The sequence below is a fragment of the Lonchura striata genome, chromosome 2 (assembly GCF_050655825.1).
Source record: "Lonchura striata isolate lonStrDom1 chromosome 2, ASM5065582v1, whole genome shotgun sequence".
Classification (NCBI taxonomy): Eukaryota; Metazoa; Chordata; class Aves; order Passeriformes; family Estrildidae; genus Lonchura; species Lonchura striata.
Genome location: NC_140704.1, coordinates 89,329,038 through 89,349,562, shown reverse-complemented (window position 1 = coordinate 89,349,562; position 20,525 = coordinate 89,329,038). Strand labels below are relative to the sequence as shown.

General features: G+C 34.5%; 1 long non-coding RNA gene across 3 annotated transcripts in view; it reads right to left on the bottom strand.

Annotated features, from left to right (window-relative positions):
* Nucleotides 1-437: 437 nt before the first annotated feature.
* The window catches only part of LOC146768331 (uncharacterized), a 55,457-nt gene continuing 35,369 nt past the window's right edge, over nt 438-20,525 (bottom strand). For 2 of the 3 annotated variants that reach the window (XR_014952798.1, XR_014952800.1), the window contains one exon: nt 14,812-16,537. This is a non-coding gene — a long non-coding RNA (uncharacterized LOC146768331). Of the gene's footprint in view, nt 13,510-14,811; nt 16,538-20,525 lie in introns of those variants that run through there. The other variant, XR_014952799.1, reaches the window with a different exon arrangement.

Below are 20,525 nucleotides of genomic sequence, written 5' to 3'. Positions count from 1 at the left end.
GGTCTTCTACAGGTGACACATGGCTAGAAGCCGTAGTGATCTACTGGGTTTCACTGCCAACCATTTAACTCTTCTCTCAGAATTTCCTCCAGTAAAATCAAAATATTGTTTCTCAGAACATTGACAATCTCTAGCCATTTCTGAAAAATAGACAAATTAATTTTTTTTTGTTTGTTTAGGATACTTGTCCACGCTATGTGGTTACTAACACCAGAAAAAGAAAGTGAAACTAATTTTTCACTCTCAGTTTTCACTCATGGTGAAGGAATGATTTTTGAGCCCTAAATTGGAAATATATGGAGCTCAGAGGTCTAAGTAGAATTCAGGGATGGAGTGAATTCAAATATTTATACTTAGAAATTTGGGCTGCTTTTTGTCTTTTCCAGAGGGCACATACTTATGCTTCTAAATCCAAACTTGGGGATTCTAATAAAATTACCTGAGTAATTTTATTAGATAACAATTCTCTTCTAGTAACAGATGGTCCTTTGTGGTGAAGATCTTTTAAATTCAGGCCATATGTATTAGAGAGCTGGTGCTTGCCACAGAGATCAAGCTCTAGACTTGCAAGCTTTTAGTAGAATAGAAAGGTAAAACTGCCTCCCAAGGCTCTCCTATGGATTAACAGCTAATGTTTACATAGAAGTAAGAAAGACTGAAAATATTATAATTAGCATAATACAGGAAATGAGCCACACTTTTTTTTAAAAAAAATCATTAGTGGGAGCTGTGCATCAAGTACGCTTCACATTGCATTGAACACTGCGGCTCATTAAGTTCACTTGTCATTAACAAAACAGAAGAGTAGATACTGGAACATTGCAGCATTGATATAACTCTCATAATGGAGTACTTCAAAAGATGTTTAAAATATTTTTAAACAATTATTCATCCTTCTTTATTCAAGCAGCAACCATCTGATCAAAGAAAAAATGCAAACCAAGAACAAAAGTCGTCAGAGAGTGAGGAGGTAAAGATCACTCAACATGGATCACTGCTTGTTCAAATTATTTCCAGATTGTTTGGCAGACCTCCAGGGGTGAAATTCAACTTTGTACAGGTTACAGAGGAAAATCAATTTAGGATTTTTTTTTAAGGATTGTTCTAACAAAACAATTTCACAGCATGATCTTCTAATCATAAAACAAAAAAGAAAAAAACTCTTAAAATGTTCTGATTGCTTATTTTGCAGATGATATTTCTTAGGCATACAATATTTTTTTATCATTCTGTGCAAAAAAATAAAATGGACACACAGCACTGGAAAATAGACTTGGAATTAATTGGGCAGGTAGGCAACACTACTTTACAATTAAATTATCTTCTTTCTGATAGTGTAATTTTATTTGGTTTGCATGGCAAAGTTTTGGAGCATGGGGGCTACAGACATGTCTTCTATGAGAAGCTGTCAGGAGCTTCCCCCATGTTCTACTGAGTCAATGGCAGCTGGGTCCAAGAGGCACCTGCCACTGGCCAAGGACATACCCATCAGCAATGGGAGTAGCACCTCCAGGATAATGTATTCAAGACTGGGGAATGAAACCAAACTCCTGCAGAAAAAACAGCCAGAAAGGAGTGAGAATCTATGAGAGAATCAGCTAGGCAGATGTCAGGGTTAGTGGAGAAGCAGTGGGAGGAGGCGCTCCAGGAGCTGGAGCTGAGGTTGCATGCAGTCCATGGCGAAGACCATAGTGAGGTCCATGGAGGTCCACAGGGAAGCAGAGATCCCCCTGTGGCCAATGAAGACACAGACCTTGTACTAGTGCTGGTAGATGCCTGAAGGCATCTGTGACCCAGTGGGAAGCCTGTGCTGGATCAGGAGCCTGGCAGGACCTGTGGACTGGTGCAGCAAGGAGCCCATGCTGGAGCAGGTTTGGAGGCAGGACGTGTGACTGCAAGGGGGACCCACACAGAAAAAAACTGTTCCTTAAGGACTGCAGCCCATGGAAGGGGCTCGTTCTGGAGCAGTTCTGGAAAAACTGCAACCCGTGGCAAAAACACACATTCATGTTCCTGTGGGAGGGAGCCCATGGCAGATCAGGTAAGGAATGTGAGGGATTCTCTCTCTGAGGAGGAAAGAGCGGAAGAGACGACATGTGATGGACAGATCACAGATCCCATTCCCTGTTCCTCTGTGCTACAGTGGAGGAGGAGGAGGGACAGAAAATGCAGAATGATATTGAGATCAGGAAGAAGGGAATAGTACAGGGAAGGGGTTTTAAGATTTGGGGATTTTTTTCTTATTACCCAACTCTGGTTTGATTGGCAATAAGTTAAATTAATTTTGGCCAGCTGAGTCTGTTTTGCCTGTGAAAGTATCTGGTGAGTGATCCTTACATACCTTTATCTAGGCCCATGAGACTTTATATTTTATCTCCCTGTCCAGCTGAGGAGGAATGTGAGGGAGTGGCTTTGGTGGGCACCTGGCATCCAGCAAGGGTCAACCCACAGCTATAATCTTATATTTTTTCATCCCATTATTTTGTTTGCTTTTGTTTTGCTTTTGGCATTTATATCATATACCACCTGACATCTTAGTATTTTATAATTTTTTCTTACTTATGAAAGAGATTTGTAAGAGAAATAGTAACATTAAAGCCTTAACTTGAAAATTTCTCCTTTTATTTTTTGTTTCTGCATTACCTAGCATAATATGGCTCTTTTCTGTGGCCGAGGATATGAAATCCAGCATACGCAGTAACTTAAAGTAGAAAAGTAACACATGGGCCATAACAAAAAAAAAAAAAAACAAAACAGTAAATGTATGTCTTTCATAAATCTGACTGCAACACAAGGAGATAAAGGCAATAATAAGCCACAATAAATATAGAAAAAATGAATGCACATTTTATTCTTTACAGAATATTGTCAAGCAAGGAGGTGTATTTTTGGACTTCATTTTGAGGGTTCTTGCTTCATATTTAGCGTCCGATCTCTGAATAGCAGCTTATAATGCTTTGGAACATACTAATAGAACCAGAATCTCATTAGCTGAAGAATTGCTCTGGCCCTGTAGTCCCTCACTGAATTTAAAATATCTGAGTCCATTGGGGTTGAACTTTCCATGACTGATAGATAGCATGGGCTCTTTCAGCATTTGAAAGTTACTTCTCTTGTCCATTTCAGGTAGGTGAAGTTTGAAGAGTGTATTTGAAGGTGTTTTAGCCTTCTTAAGGTAGTTATTAAGCATATTACCTTGTGACACTACATTTTTAAAATCAGAGGAAGGCTGACAACAATGGATGTCCTCACTGTCACTAAAGTAAATTATTCAGAAGGGAGAGTAATATTATTATGCATAGTAGCTAGTTAAAACCTTTGTAATCCTGAAAAGAATTCTATCCTTATCCTTTATTTGTAACTTCTGTTACAAATTGATGGCCAAATCCTCCTCATCCTTTTATACTGCAAGGAGAATAAAATTCATAGTAATTTCAAGTAAATATTTCCAAACATAAAGTCAGAGAAATACAAGAAAGTAGTATTTTCCACTTCTCTGAAAGCAGCATCTTATATAACAGCTCTCTCAGATGGAGCATTATGAATTTGGGTAATCTAGCAGGTGCACAAATGTGGCCAGGGAATATTGGAAGTTCTTTTAACAATACCTTTATGTGCAAGAGGGAAGATTTAATTGCAGATTGATTCCTACAGCCCTAACAGAAAAGTCTTCAAATACAGCAAAGCACCAGAATAATTTTTAAAGAATCAGATAAAATCCTATTTTTTAAAATACATTCTTAATATGCCAATGTACTTTAACTGTGAGCTTGATATTTAGCACACATAAAATAGACCATTGATGAAATTATATGCCTGTAAATATGTCTTTTGCTCTTTTCCAGGAAAAGGAAATCAGGACAGAAAGAATTTTGTGAAACAAAAGGAAAAGAATGGAATCTTGGCAGAAGAAAGATGGGCAAGAATTGGCTTCTGTGTATCACAAAAATAAACTGACAAACACAATAATCAATGTATAGTTTTAAAGGTCAACTTCTCAGCTTCTCTGCAGAAACTCTATCAGAAGGGTTACTTAAATAGATTTCCTTTACTCACTAAGTCTATCACAGAAAAGAAGCATAGAGAGTACACATAATGAGTTTAACCTTCTGCTTTTTGATATTGAAAATTACCTTTAAAGATCTTTGAAGATTATCATGTATCATTGTATTTTAATGCTGAGTTGTTTTGAACATTTACTGCTCATTGACAACTTCAATCATTTTGTGACAAAGGAGAAGTTGATTAATTAATAGCCTATAATAGTTTTATCTTGTGTCAAGTGTGGTATTTACAGTGGAAACATCTTATTAAATATATATTTAGCTTGCAGATGATTTGCTCCCTCAGTCCAGAAAAGCAGGCTTCTCAAAACTGAAGAAGTTTTCAGGTAGGTGTTGCATTACCTGGTAGCACATTTTTGTCCACTTATGAGTTTCAATTAGGTTGTCTGTAGCTTTTGATTCCTTTTGGTAACAAATCAAAAGCCTGGATGATCATGCAATAGTGACAAATACTGAGGAATCAGTATTCATACTGAACCGTCTCCCGCATTTCATTTATCATAGGAAAACCCTCCTTACAATTCTGGCCTACTGATTACCTCTTTCAATCTCCAGGCTAGACCCAGCCCTACCTCACTTCATGGGAGTCAATTCTCTGAGAGCAGATCTCCTCCTCCCATGCTGCCCTTTGTCAAGCATGTTCTTTTTCCTGGTCACTCTTCACAGCAATCATGACACCAAGGGAAAGCCCCTTAGTGGTGTCCTCTGTAGGGGTGTGTGTTGCCAGACAGTGTGTGTCATATCACAAAATCAGGGCAAACTAGATACTCCCAGATTATCTCTTCCCAGACCTGCCACCCCTATCTTTGCTATAAAGGGAGTGGATTTATCTTCCTTTTGTGTGATGTGTCTTATTTAAGACTCTTTATTCTAAACCTCACATGCTTTACCATGCAGCATGATGTGAATAGTGAGTGGCAATAAATGTAAGTCTCTGAAGTGTCTGTATAAGCATTGCAGAGAAAAGTGCAGTGTATAGCACTGCATGAGAGTAAGAATCTAAGCTATGGATAACAAGAGAACTGAATTTTAATTTATATGTAAAACAAAGATTGCAGTTATTAAAAAAAAAGTCAAACAGCTTTGGAAGAAAAATGGATATTCACTTTTTTCCTTCTTATGCAGTAACATGGGTACTATATTTGAATAATAAAAGTAGCTGGAGCATAAAATTAATAATTTTCCACTGACCTCCACATTAATTTAAAATTATTTTTCCTTGCAGACAGGTAAAGCTTTGTGTCAATTCTCATTTTCCTTAAGCTCTAGACAGTTAATCTAATCCAACAAAATAGAAAGTGAGCAAGAGTGTATTAACAGGCTGGTAAGTCTCAAATGCCCAGTTAAACAAAAGTTCAGGACTCAGGACTCATGTGGAGGCTGCATATGCACATAAGTGCAAATTTTCATAACATGACTCTCACACGGAAAAGAAATTATTAAAAACCAGTCATATAAAATGTGAAAATTAAGTCAGTTTTCAGACATCCTCATATCTACCATAAATCATGCATCCTTCTGGTTGTAAAACTTTCTGCTAAATGATCAGAAACTGGTTATATATGATTCAGGTAACCATAATCTAAATAATTTATTGAAAAATCTCAATGTTTTTCCACTTAATTTTGCATCCATCTTAGGAAAAAATACATGTATGACTTCATATAACATCTGGAAATATTTTATTTCATCCAGTGCTCAATTGTCCTCATTTTTCCTATGAAGACTAGAAATTCTTTAAATGACATCTTTACTGCAATATTTAATCAATGACTTCTTATTTCCAAACATTTCCATCAATATATACTCAGGAAGGTCATTTGTTATGCTACATGAAAGCCATGTCCAAACAACTGACAATGCATTTTAACTTTATTAATAACAAGTATATATTTTTTTCCTTAATGTCTCTATTTGGTTGATTCAACATGTTCTTCCACAGATCAAGGTGGAAAAGGCAGAAATACCAAAAGAAATATGTACGCTATAATAATTAAATAGCATTGCTTACTAATCACCTCCATTAGTTTCTTGTTCTTTAGATTAGGGTTCTTTAAAGGTTAATGTGTAGCCTGTACAGTCATTGTATATACCTGAGATTAAAAAAAGTAAAAAGAAATAAAATGAGAAAGGATTCAAAAAGACAAATAGTTCTAAGAAGATGATGTCAATTAGAGTGGTTTTATTGCAAACTAACATGAACACAGCTTAAAATGATAAATTGTCAAGAGAAAACAAACCACTTTATTAGATTCCATGGGTTTATTTCATTTTTTTTTCCAAAGAAAAAATTTTATACAAGCCAGTTTGGATAGGTACACTTTGCTAATCAATATGAAACTAGGGATTCTTAAACAAAGATCCAAATTTATCACCTATCAAGATTTTCTGCTAGTGGTATCATAGGACTGCTAATGTTAGTTCAGTCAAATCATACTAATTAAAATTCAGACATTTAAAGAAGTCACTTAATCATCAAGGAGTGTAAGCTCATTTCAAAACCACCTTTCCCCAATGATAGCTGTATCTCAGGTTTATAACTTACCCAAACCAAAAGACTCCCTCACATTATGGTAAGCATCTGATGTACATGTAATAATTCTGATGCTAACCTAATTTCTCTGGAACAGCCCAAGCCATTCAAGGTCTTAAGCTAGTTCCCTCAAAAATTCAAGAAGTGGTAAAATTCCTACCTTGCAAGCTAATTCAAGGATGACTTTTTTCCCATTTTCCCTTAGGAGATATGATTTTTCTTGACCATATAATATATGATTAAAAAAAAAAAAACCTCTTGGAAACACCAAATTTTGATTATCACCATTAAATTTTGATAATCAGCAACAGACAAAATTGAATGAAAACATATAAGAGCACCTGTATGCACCTTGGTACAATTCTGCAACAAAATCAAGAGAGCTGTATCATGCACAGACATTTTTCTCTGATTCTGCCCATCCAACTGATAATCAGGCCTTGGGATCTTACAGCACGTTGAAAGAGTCATCTTAAAAATTTATTTTTCACACTGGCTTTTCAATTTGCAGTTTTAAAGGAATAGCCTACTTCAATATAAATGTTTGTCAAATAGGGCCTTGTTAGAGCTGGAGTTTGTATTTCATATTGATCCAACCTAGTTTAAAGAAGAGAGATGGCCAAAACAGCTGTCAATGCTTTAACTGCTGTGCAAAAATCTTCCATTGAACTGAGCTACGCTTTCACCTTGAGTTCTCATATACAACTCCCAAATTGCATCATTAATATTTCTACAAATGTTGCATGTATTCATTGGAGTAAATGACTGTAATATTATATCTTCATTAAGTGCTAATGCTAAAGCATAACAACATAGCATATGCAGTTTTGAAACAAATTTTGGGGTGCACCCAAATTAGTAATGAGTTGATTCTTGTCAATGCACTGCTATGAATCAACTACAGAATATTCAGTCTTTGTAATTAAAATGTTTCCTCTAAATACTGACTATAATCATCTGTTTATTCTGTGTATAACTTTTTCTTTGTTTCAGAACAAAGAGCTTTTAAGAGGCACACTTAGGTACACTTACAGTTTGATATTCTATAAATATGTTTTCTTTTCTGGCCAACTCTTCCTGTTTTTAATTGCAGCAGATTGTTTCCAATTTTTAAATTAGTAATGTGATAGCTTTGAAGAGATGCACAATGCATGACAAAGATGGATGAAATCAAATAAAGGTGAAGTAAACTTCAAAATTGTGCTAATTCTTTGCGCTGTTTTGGCTGGGTAGAGTTAGTTTTCTTCACAGTACTTGGTGTGCGGCCATTTTTGGTGTTTGTGTTGAAAACAGCATTTATAATACAAAGAAGTTTTAGTCCCTGCTCAGCAGCACTTGCACAGAGTCAAAGCCTTTTCTGCTCCTTACTCCACCCCACCTGTGAGAAGGATGGGAGGATGGCACAAGAGTTGATAGGGAGCACAGCTGGGACAACTGAATCCAAGTGACCCCAGGGATATCTCATACCCTATGCCATCAAGCTCAGCATATCCTTCTGGAAGAAGAATGAAGGGAGGATGTTCAGAGTGATGGCATTTTTCTTCTGAAGTCATTGTACCTATGATGGAGCTCTGCTTTCTTAGGTTCCTGAACACCTACCTGCCCACAGGAAGCAGCAAATGGAATCCTTGTTTTGCTTTGTTTGTGTGCATTGCTTTTGCTTTCTCTTTTGTACTGTTGCCTAATAATCATAAGTTTTCTCTCTTACTTTTCCAATTCTCCCCCCAGTCCCTCTTGGGGTGGGGAGAGAGCAAGCAGCTATGAGGGACTTAATTGTCAGATGAAGTTAAATTATGACATGCTACAATGTTTTAGTGCATAAAATAGTCTGAAGAATTGTATTTTTATTTTGCTGAAGACAATTTTTAACTTCCAGCTAATATTTAAATTCTGAAAGGACAAAATTGCAAAATTAAAAATGGAACTGCTAGTTTGAGAAACCCCTGTGTTTCTTGTTATAAACAGGAAATCCAGCAATCCGTTATGTTTCTCTAAGGGTGTACATATGTTGTAAATTGACACAGAGATTTTCTGAAGCACTGAGTCCTTCAGCTGCCTTATTTTGGAAAGAATTTAACTTAATAAGCAAATAGTTGGAAATTTAAGTCTCCTTCTGGTTGAAAACATATGCAAAAAATTTCCATCTCGGGCAATAAACAGTTATGGAACACTAAAAAATAATAGTAACAATTGCAATAGATTTAGTAAGAAACCTAACCGTATGGTACCCAGCTAATGAACCTTATGGGACATTCCTGAGGATTTTGTTCCACAATGCTTAGGAAAGAAATGTGGAGGAAAAACAGCACAAAAGCTTAAGTGAATGAACCCAATCTGAGAACTAGAACATCATTTTGTGATGCCTACAAAAGCATCCTACGAGGCAGAAAATGGCTTGTGTGAATATCTGCTTATTTCCGTCTCATCCTGGAGAATTCTGTGTGTCTGAAGTTAGGATGCATGCTGTGGAGGCAGCACACTGTCCCATACTTGGTCTTCTATCCTGATTACAAGCATGAGAAGTTTATTTTTCTTCCTTCTCTAAAAAACAGCATGAACACCTTTGCATGTTCCTTCACTGCCTGAGATCTGTAGCAAACATTAATCTGTAGGAAATTATTTTTAGTGCTAGAGAAACAGAAGAGTGCAAGGAAAACAATCAGACAAGCACTTTGCTCTGTCCCAGGTGCAATATTGTTGTGAGCTCCCCTCCCTCTGCTTGAATGTTCTGGATAAAAGTTGCTGACACCCATAAGAAAAGCCCAACCATATTGTGGGTATGACACAAATCTACACACATGGAACACAATAGCTATTTAAAGCTATATTCCACAAAATTACATGGGAAAAGAAAAAGAAGAAAGAAACTTTATAAAAAATGTTCATTTTCCATTAGGGAAAAGTAGAATGTAATGAATTGAAACAACCTTGCTTTAGGATTTATATCTGCAATGTAAGCAGAATATCAGTAAAAGAAAAATTGTCAAAAGGTTGAACAATAAAATCCTAGAAGCTTGGGAATGTCTACTGCATATACCTAGTTATATAAGAAAAACCAACAACTTTATGGAAACAAAGCTGAATGTGTCCAGCAAGTTCCATGTGTATCCTCCAAAAAACAGCTGAAAATATAGCCTGAAATCAGTGAAAAGACAGTATTCATGCTATATAATATGTCTAGTTGTCAGAAATTGTTTATCCAGAGATTATAAACTTTTCAAATTATGTTTTTATTGCCAGGATAAATACAAGAATCACAAGTCAAGAAATATCATCTCATTTTGCAGTCCTTCCTTTTGCCTTGATTGTTCTATAGAATTCTAAAATATTTTTTTCTTTATATCTTATTTTTCAATAAGGTTGCTTAAGAAATATTCCTGGGTCATTATACACAATGTGTTTTAAAGACAGTTACAGTAAATCTAGGTTAAAAAAAAGTTGACACTAAATGCCTTGTAAAACAAAAAAGTCTTCAAAAAGAGGCCAAAAAACTCTTTAAATACTTTAATTACCTCAGACAAAAATTATCTTTTTATTTTTTTTTTAATCTTGAAATTGTTTAAGGGTAAGACTATGCTAACTTCTTTACACACACACACACACACACACACGTGCAAATAGTTGTAATTATGGTTTTAATCATGATTGTTTTCTGTCTTTCTGTCTATATCTGTGCATGTCACAGACAAAGCAATGATATTATAGACATCCAGCTACCAGAGACATGTGCATATTCCATTTTAAGTTGTAGAGCAGCAGTGAAAGTGCTCAGACAAATAAACTGCAGGAGAAATCCAAGTCCAGATAAAGGTGGAATAAGTGGACATCAGCAGACTGAGTCTGGGAAACCAGACCTTAAGCATTGTTACAACTGCTTCTTTTCCAGGTGTCACAGAAGGACAAAAGGAATGCATGTTCATCTGTGACTTGTTCAGAATCAGATCTATGCCAAGTCTTAAACTAATTTTGTCAATCCCAGTGTGCTTCATGGCCTTATTAACCTCTAAATATTTTTGGTTATGTCATATAGTGGCTTGTCAAAAGATCATTAGATGATCTGTGAAAATAATTTTTATTCTTAGATTTTTATAATTGTTCTAGAAAGTTGAGCCAAAGTCAGTTTCACAATATTTGGATAATATATTGAATATGAGGTCATGAGAATAATTTATTCAGGATAACATCTTAATATTTATCAAACCCCCCCCTTGTGAAAGATATTGCATCAGTATAGGTTTTGAATAGATGTTTCTAAAGGCATATAATTTTTTACTACATAATAAATCTGAGCTGTGATAGAAAATTTCCATGCTGTAATATGTACAAGAAGAACTCAGAGACACTCCTGGTATTCCTAACTTTGATAAAGTTGTGGGTATGGTTCAGGTTAGAGATAAATGTAATTTTCTATAGTACAGAGTAAATAGCTATTCACCAATCAAACCTTACCCTTAATTATCTGGACTTTGGAACAAATAAAAATTCTCTAATATAGCAAATAATGAAATTTATTTAAAAGAACTTCTAAAATTATTACATCATTTTATAAATATAACATATATGTTATATATATACATGGAAATATATACATATATACATACATTCACTCATCATTTTTGGAAAATCTATACATACAAACACTCATATACGGATATATGTGGGGTTGTATACATATATATGCCAATAGTCATGGTCACATAGGGCAGAAGCATAAAATATATATATAACTATAAAGATCTTTTGACTTATTAATTTGAAGGCGTTTTCTGCTCAAATGATGCATCTACATCAATTTTCAATACAGTGTGCAGGTTTTTTTGTGTGTGTATTTTTTTACATATTTTTAAATTCCCTTTATATACATATTTTATTATTACTAGTCTTGAAACTTGAGCCAATGTCTATTTGTTCAATAGTTTGGTGGATACAGTGGATGGAAAATCAAAGCAGAACAATTAAAACAATACTTAACTAGTTGTGCCTGCCATAGCTGGCTTATTGTTTTTCCTGTTCTACACATGACTGAGCATCTTACTGGTTTAATAGTCAAAATTCCTCTTTAATAGCTTAAAAATTATCTGAAGGAGGAAAGGCATCATTAGTTTAATAGTACAATGCTTTCCTTTTAATTTTTTCACTCTGTCACTGGATACTCTTCTTTCCACTTTTCCAAAGTGAAAGTGTTCTGATTGTAGATAATTCCTCCTATCTCTTCTTTTTTAAACAAACACACAAAATTGTCCATGTTATAAGCAACCTCCCATAGATCGATTTTTTCCCTTGTAAAAATTTCTTTACTGTGTTCATATCTCATTTGATATTGTCTTTCTTTAAGTCTAGTAATGGCAATTTAAAAATTAATTTAAAAATATTAATTTAAGCACACTGGTTTCTCTAAACATTCAGATGTATTTGGAAGATATCTCTTTATTTACATTTTTTTTATTACCGGCATTATAATCTATCTTCTGTGTATAATATTTAATGCATTTCCTATAAAAAATAAATATGGGCTTTGCTGAACTAAAGTAAATATTTTTTTCCAACTTAAGAGTTTTTAAAAGTCTACAGGTGAGACTGCATCCTAAATTTTATTAAATGCAGCTTTTTGAATCATTAAATTCAGTGAGTGGTTATACAACATTTCCCAGCATTTACCAAAATAATTTCCTTAGGAAACACCTTAAAATGCTCTGTCAAGGTGTGTACCCCAAACCCATCTTTTGCTGTCTTCTAAACAAAGCTTCTTTTCTAAACGTGCTAATCTAAATTTGTTCTTTATGTCTAAATGCTGAGGAATGGTGAAAGTTACAACTGTTGTCAAAGAGTTTTCTCAACACTTTAATTTTAGAAGGTAATCCTTAACATTTAATTGGTCATTAATTGCATAAGATCATTAATGATTTTATGATGAGGTTTCAAATATTCATCAATGGCACAAGTGAAATGTCTTGGCATCCCCTTTCTTAACTTTCAGGTAATTTAGCTGGTTAACTGGACTGGACTAGTCTTAGCTCATCATGGATTTCTAAAACTAGTAGTACCAATGACACTAAACTCCGAGGTGCTGTAGACACCTTCAAGGGCAGAGAGACCTTTCAGAGAGACCTTAGCAAATTAGAGGACTGACCTGGCAATCACCCACCATATGAAGCTCTACAAAGTGCTGAATTCTGCACCTGGAATGGAGCAATCCTGGATTTACAGACAGACTGGGGAACAAGATGCTAGAATGCAATGTCAGAAAAAGGGGCCTGGGGGTCCTGGTTGACTTTACACCAGCAAGTTAAACATGATTCCGCAGTGACCTGGCAGCCAGGAGGGTCAGGAGTGTCCTGGGGGCATCAGGCACAGCATCACAGCCAAGCAAGGGAGGGGATTGTCCTGCTCTGCTCTGCACTGGGGCAGCCTCACCTCAGGTCCTGTGTGCAGTTTTGGGAGCCACAATATAAAAGACATTAAACTGTTAGAGAGCATCCAAAGGAGAGCCATGAGGATGATGAATGGCCTTGAGTGGAAGACCAATGAGGTGCAGTTGAGATCTCTTGGTCTCTTCAGCCTGGAGAGAGAACTCATTGTTTTCTGCAACATCCTCATGAGGGGAAGGGGAGGGGCAGACTCTGATCTCTTCTCTGTGGTGACCAGTGACTGAAAACTTGCATGAATGAGCTGAAATTGTGTCAGAGAAGGTTTAGACTGAATATCAGAAAAAGGTTCTTCATCCAGCAGCTGGCTGGGCACTGGAACAGTCTCCCCAAGGAAGTGGTCATGGCACCAGCCTGACAGAGTCCAAGAAGAACATGCACAGTGCTCTCAGGCACATGGTGGGGTTCTTGGGATGAGCTGTGCAAGGCCAGGAGTTGGACTCAATGATGCTGATGGGTCCCTTCCAACTCAGCTTATTCTGTGATTCTATGAAATTAATTTACATGGTCAGTGTTAGGAAAAGAGGGAATGCTTTTAAACGAAAAGACAGATTTAGATCAGGTATTAGGAAGATATTCTTTACTGTGAAGGTGTTGATGCACTGGAACCTGCTGCCCAGAGAAGCCATGGATGCCCCACACCTTGAAGTATTGAAAGCCAGGTTGGATGGGAGTCTGAGAAACCAAATCCAGTAGAAGGAGTCCCTGCCTAAGCAGGGGGTTAGGAGCTAGTTAATTTCTATGGTTCCTTCCAACCATTCTATGATTCTGTGATTCTATGATTCTTTGAAGTGCTACAAATAAAAGAAAAATTAGAGCTGTGGGTTCAGACTGCATGGCATCATAACAGTGGCACATCTGCATAGTGACAGTGAAGGTTTTTCAGCTGCCTCTTCTGTGGGGCATTTTGAAAGACTTAGTGAGGTTCTGAGCTTCCAATGTTTAGTGTGACTTGATCTTTTCCTTTTTCTCACTTTTCATTATCCCTGTAGTAAAAACTCAAATAGATGTAGCATGATGAGCAGGCAAGGCTTGAAAATCACCAGTTAAACTAATTTTATGACTTGCAATATGCTCTTGAATGTTCCTGCCCAGCGCATGCATAAATATTTGATGATGTATGGCAATGTATGAATTAGGAACATAACATTAGTTTAAGAGTAGAAAAATGTGTTTGTATACACTAAGGCCTGATTCAAATGCTAAATTGCCCAATTTTCTGCTATTTGAAGTGGAACTGTAAATTATTAATTGCACACAACACTGGAGCTTGTGTTAGCCATATCAATGTCTGATTGACCATCTTCTCTCTTCAGAATAAAGACATGACATAAGTGCATAAAAATGGATTGATGGGCTGTTGCATGTAATTTCTGATTCACAGGTGAATGACTAACTAGCTGTTAGCTTGAATATGTGGTTCTCCTAAATTCTATGACAATAATCCTCTGAAGAAAATTTTGAGAGATTATTCTTAGTCACAGGTAAAACACTATATGATAATCAGTTCAATATTTAGAGGAAATTCACATTTCCAAGTCCAAGGTATATTTAGTAGTTTCAAAACTTGCCAGGTGAATATTTAAGACTGAATGCAAATTTTCACAGTACTGCCTCTTTAGATAGTATGGTTGATTTTCCATTGTCAAAATTTTCAACAATCATTGACACTTAGCCAAGAACTTTAATGAAGAACATATTTCTGTGTCTTTAAAAAAGAAAAATATTCCTTTTAAGAGAAAAGTCACAACATTTTACAGTGCATGTAAGAAAAACAGTAAATTTAGCATCTTTTTTCTCTCATATAGTACCATTTTCGCTAATGCATTAGTTAAATTAATTGCATACTATTTCCATGAGCTTCTAAAATACTTGTTAGCTCATTGAAATATCCATATTTAATACTGAATATTGAAGATTTATATGTTAAAGTTTATAATTCCTGTGCTTTCAGTGAGTGAGTGAACTCAGTTTGACAATGAAAAGATACACTTAAAATAAAAGCAGAGAAAGAAAATCTTTCCCGAGAAAATAATTATTCAGGTAGACACTTGAGAAAATGGAGTGAAAAAACATAGACTTTTTTTCCAGTGGGAAGTATAAAGGTGAATTTTTGTGTGAAACTCTAATGGCTGAAGTCCTGACCCAGATGTCAATTGTCTTTCTGCTCTCAGGTTCCTGTTCCAAATGTCAAGTTACTGCTGCATTAAGAGTATCTCAATAAGTAAAATAATCACTAAATTTTAATCTCTCAGAAGTCTGAAATATTTAGTGGAAATGTACCAGAAAATCAATGCTCAGGTAAATAAAGCTTGAAATTTTTGATCAACAGATTTGTTTACTGGATTCTATTATTGGACAGACTCACTAATATGTGAATATCCTTATAACACAAATGGTAAACATTTTAGATAAAGTTTAATTAAACCCATTTAGTTTTAAAATATTAAAACAAACTAAAACAAACCTTTTAGGACTTTTAAAACATGTCCCCAAAACTTAAACCACAACACTGAAATTAAGAAAAACCCTGTAAATAATTTTTAAGTCTCTAATCTATATTAAAGTTTATTACTATCCCCATAGATCTTTTTTACTTGCTTTATGTATGCCTGTGATTTTTTCCAGATAAATTAGAAAACTGTAGTACTCACAAATCAAGTACCATTGTAATTCAATTTCCTCAGTGCAGAAAATAATACATTTGAATTATGAAATATGTGGTTGTATATTCAGGTTTTTCATTTCTGCATTTATAAGTTTATTGTCAGCTCATTAACAAATATATAGAAGCTTCTTCTCTACCTAAGAAGTAAGTAGAGATGGTAGAGAAGATAGAAAATAGTCAATTATATGTTCCATAGTTTTCAAGACATAGTTGTGTTTTACCATGTTCCATTGATGTTCAAAGCATTTATTTCCCCAAATTTTTATACACTGTGTGTGACAATGGATGTTCTTATAAACTTTCATGAAAGATTAAAAGCCCTGCAATTAGGTTAAAAGATAATATGGCTAAGGAAAATTTTTCCTGCTCTATTACCCACAGTTTTTGCTCCTTCCTTACATTTTACATGAAACTGAATTGTAATATTTTACTTTCTCAGTAAAAAGCTAGACTGTTCTACCATATATAATACATATATAATAATATATAACCTAGTTATGATGATAACAACTTTGTGTTCTGAGCCTTTAAGAAATGTATAACTACTGTGATTGTACACATGGCTATTTTGTATTTAGCTATTCTTTAAAACTATAAGAGCAGAGCTATCACTTACATAAATATTTACACTAGAACATGTGGAATTTAAAGTACAGGCAGTACTAAAGCACCATAATTGAGTAAAAAAATCTATGGCACACTTTTAAGGAAATTTTAAATAAATTTAATTTACAGATTCAGAGATTTACATAATATTCTGAGTTGGAAGGGACCTACAAGGATCATCAAGTCCAGGTCTCAACAAGGATGAGAAAATCAAACAGAAGGATAATCCAGAAACACAGGGCTGCAGGAAAGGAAGACAAGAATAGAGTCATAAATTGATGCCTAGTGTTTGAAATCAACATTATGAGTATAAATGAAATAATGTTGAGAAATACTACATTTTAGTTTGAGAAATTGCAAATATTAAGTTAATGATAGGAAAAATCATTCAGGTAGAAGTTCAAAGAAGACTCATACAATTCTAGTAAACCTTTACTATCACTTGGAATGAACAATCACTGGGTTTAATACTTGAGTATCTTACCTCTAAAATTATGCTTTTTTTTTTTTTTTCTAGTTTGAATATTGGGAATGAATTAAAAGATTCCAACTCCTAAACTAATTTTTGTTGTAAATAAAAAAAGTACATATTAAGTACTTTGTAATGATTCATTAGCTTAAGGAGCACTTTTTTTATTTGTTATGATATCATTATATGATAAAATACAAAGGAATAAAGGCTTAAGGAAGAAAAATATTCAGGAGAATCTTGGAGTGAAACCTGACAGAATCAGGTTTTTTTAAACTTTGATCCTCACAATTTGCATATTAAGAACTATCTTTACATCTGTCTTTTCTTTTTTAAAATATTATAAAATGTTAATTATCTGCAGAAGAAACTGAAGATATCTCATATTTTGTGTTGTATGTTAAGACCTTCTTAAGAGTTATTTAGGATCTGTTATTACAACAGTCTACTTTGCAACAGCATCCTTATCAAATTTTATTGCCCTTTACCGACAAGATCTGTTTCCTGAGAAAATAGACTTACTCCATTCATTGATACTTTTGTTTCTCTTGGCAATGACAATAATGTCCACCTCCAACTATTCAGACCACAAAACCCTGCTAGAGCTGGAAATGATGTTAAAATCTTTGACAGTTTCAGGAGAAATCCTAGAAAGCCATAGCTTTGTAAGGCCAGAGACAAAAAAGGGAAAGATCTAGGTTAATGTCTGTGGAGACCAGAAATCAGGAGTCATTGTTTCATTTAAATAATATTTTCTTCTAGTAGAATACCTGTTAATTTATAAAAAGTACTTAAAATAAATTGTTTGGATCTATTTCAGCTATGTAATCTCTCTGATATATGGTAAGCTTTAAATCTCTCTCTTGACCCATTATGAAAACCTCAAATTTATAAGTATTCAAATGTTTAAATTTAAGGTGCAACAACAGGCACCTGAATAGTTCTGGACAGAATCTAATGAGTTGATTCTGAGCAATTGTAAGGAAGATTCAGAGCCCCTGAATCAGATTTCTAATATTTAGTGCTCTCATAACTCCTGCCTCTTATTTTTATGGAAATGGCAATATTAATTGAACCAGTCTCATTACAGAATGAACTTACAGCACTTTTAACACTCACCACTATACAGAAAGAACAGTTATTGCTTTGGTGCACCTACACATTTTTCTTTGTAATAAGATTAATTGTTCTGAAAATAATATAATTAGAATATGCAATACATATTTCACTATAACAAAATTATAAAAAATATATATGTTCCTTTAAATATGAACTCATGCCACACTAAGAAGACTTAAAACCTAAAATAAGTTTCTCTGTAAGTGTTTTGAGTCAGTCCTAATATTTATGTATCAATTAGATCTTGATGATCAATATGTGCAAGAGTGACATATACATGCATGTATATACATATATACATTATTTCTATAAAATATAGCACCAAAATTAAATGAGAAGTAAGATCCTTTCTTAAAAAAGTGCGGTTAATTTCATCAGGAATATTCTCTTTGTTTCTATTAGTAGAGAACATTATTAGGTAGATTGTGTTTGTCCTTCATACTACTTTAGCTCTATGCTTAATGCTCTTCCCATTTGCTTTCAAAGAAGAAAAAAATCTATGTCTAAAACCATTATAATTTAGCCAAAATTTTCACACTCAGCACTAAGCAGAATTTCTCTCAGATAATTTATATTACAGTTGTTGAATATTCTAACAAAGCATCTAGGCTCTAGTACAATTAACTCAGTGGCATATTGACACTTAGAGTTCTTCAAGTTCCTGGCCTCTGCATTCATTCATCGTAATATCAGAGAAAAAAATCATTTCTCTCAACTAGGAAAGGAATGAGCATCTTGTCATATATGATGGTGACTCCTCCTCTGCTTCTTTCTAACAGAGCTATACTAATTCTTCCTATATAAGGGCAGAGGGATCTTTGTGCATAGCAGTGTTGGAAACAACTACTTCACTGAGAATTGTAATTACTTATTCACAAGCTTTTAAAATATTTTACTTTCAGTCAACAGGGGCTTATTGCTTTGTCCCAGTCTGAATTCTGAGAGAGTGCAGAGCCAGACAGCTACCTCAGGTCTTCGTTAGGCTGCAGAGTTAATCAATTAGCAGGTCAAGATTTATGATTCAGTATAAAGAGACACATTATCTTTAGATATATAGACACATGATGTACTTTCCCCTCTCTCTACCTTCCCCCTCTCTCCATTACTCTCTGAGCAAATTCATTTTGATTTATAAATCAATAGTCACATGTCTTGAAAAGAGAATAGAGATGTATTTTAAACACCAGTCTATTTTGAAATCCTTAGATTCCAACATAATTTTCTATGCTTAAAATGATTACTCCAATTCCACTGGTAGCATCTTTAGGACTAGAATAAATTTTTGTTGTACATCCACTATTCCAGATGTCCACAGTGAAGTTCCCTGTAAACTTTACAATGGCAAATACACAGCAATTGAAACAGCATAAAACCTCAGATTCACTTAAGAGCTTCTTAAGCCCTCCATTCTGTTTGCATATGCTTTTCTGGTTTCCCTTTGTAGTTTGAAACATTTTTGTGCCATGTGGAATTAAAGAAATTATATTATGCTATGTATATGAAAAACATACAAAAGAAATAAAGGTATATATGTATATAAGTTTATGACAAGAGACATCTATCCGTTACTGAATAAAAATTTGCAAGCAAAGTATTTAAATAAATACTGCCAACGTAAATGCACATAGAGAGAATTCAAATATTTTAAAATCCAATTCCAGCTGAAGGATCACTGAAACACACCAGGAAAATCTGATACATTTTAACTTTTGAAAAGAAATTTAAACATAATGAATGTTCTTGCACAGCTAACCAGATTGGTTTTCCCCAGAGGAAAAAAAGAAACAGACCTGAGCTTTCATCCTCAAAGGGGTATATATAAATATTTAAGTATTTCACATTTAAGTAGCTTACAGAATTACAATAAGAAAATTATACTGAAATAAATAAATTGAACATAAAAATAAACAATTCTCATCTAATGGCTTAAAATATTTTTTCCTTCTTTACCATGATATTGTATGTAGATATCCCTCCATATATGAAGGAAAACAACTGTGATATAAATGTGGTAGGATATTTATTACATCATTATTAACCCATTATGCTTGTTCCATCTGTGTGATTTTAAAATAAGAAAAATATTTTATTTGTATATATACAATAGGTAATAAAGCTGTAGAAGTCAACACTGATATGCAGTATTAAGTCAAACATGGAAACAGCAATAAAAAGAAAAATTGCTATCTCTAACAAATTTTGTTTATATGTACTAGGAAAAATTTATCATATCACGTGCTGAAGGACAAATGCTACGCAGAAGCACAGGACCTAGATTAGCAAATTGTTGGATGAGTGCTATGATCCAATTATAAATTATGCCTCTGCTCAAATTAAGGTGCAAATGATACCATAAACCAAAGTTAATACAACAGATTTTGTATAAGAGTAAATGTGAGGTAGAGATTCAGAAATAAATAGGAGAGAGAGAGGGGAGGGGGAACAGAACGTGAGCAAGGGAGAGAACGACATAAAGCAAAACGAATTCTTGCAATGCCCAGCTGGTCCTTCTTCACCCTGGTCTTCTTGGTGGCAGGGGTCCCCGAGTTGTTTTTCTGGAGCTACACCTTTTATGCAGTCCAAGTCCTGGACACCCATGAGGTATAGATGTCTCTCCCATAACTTTGAATAGTACATGAGT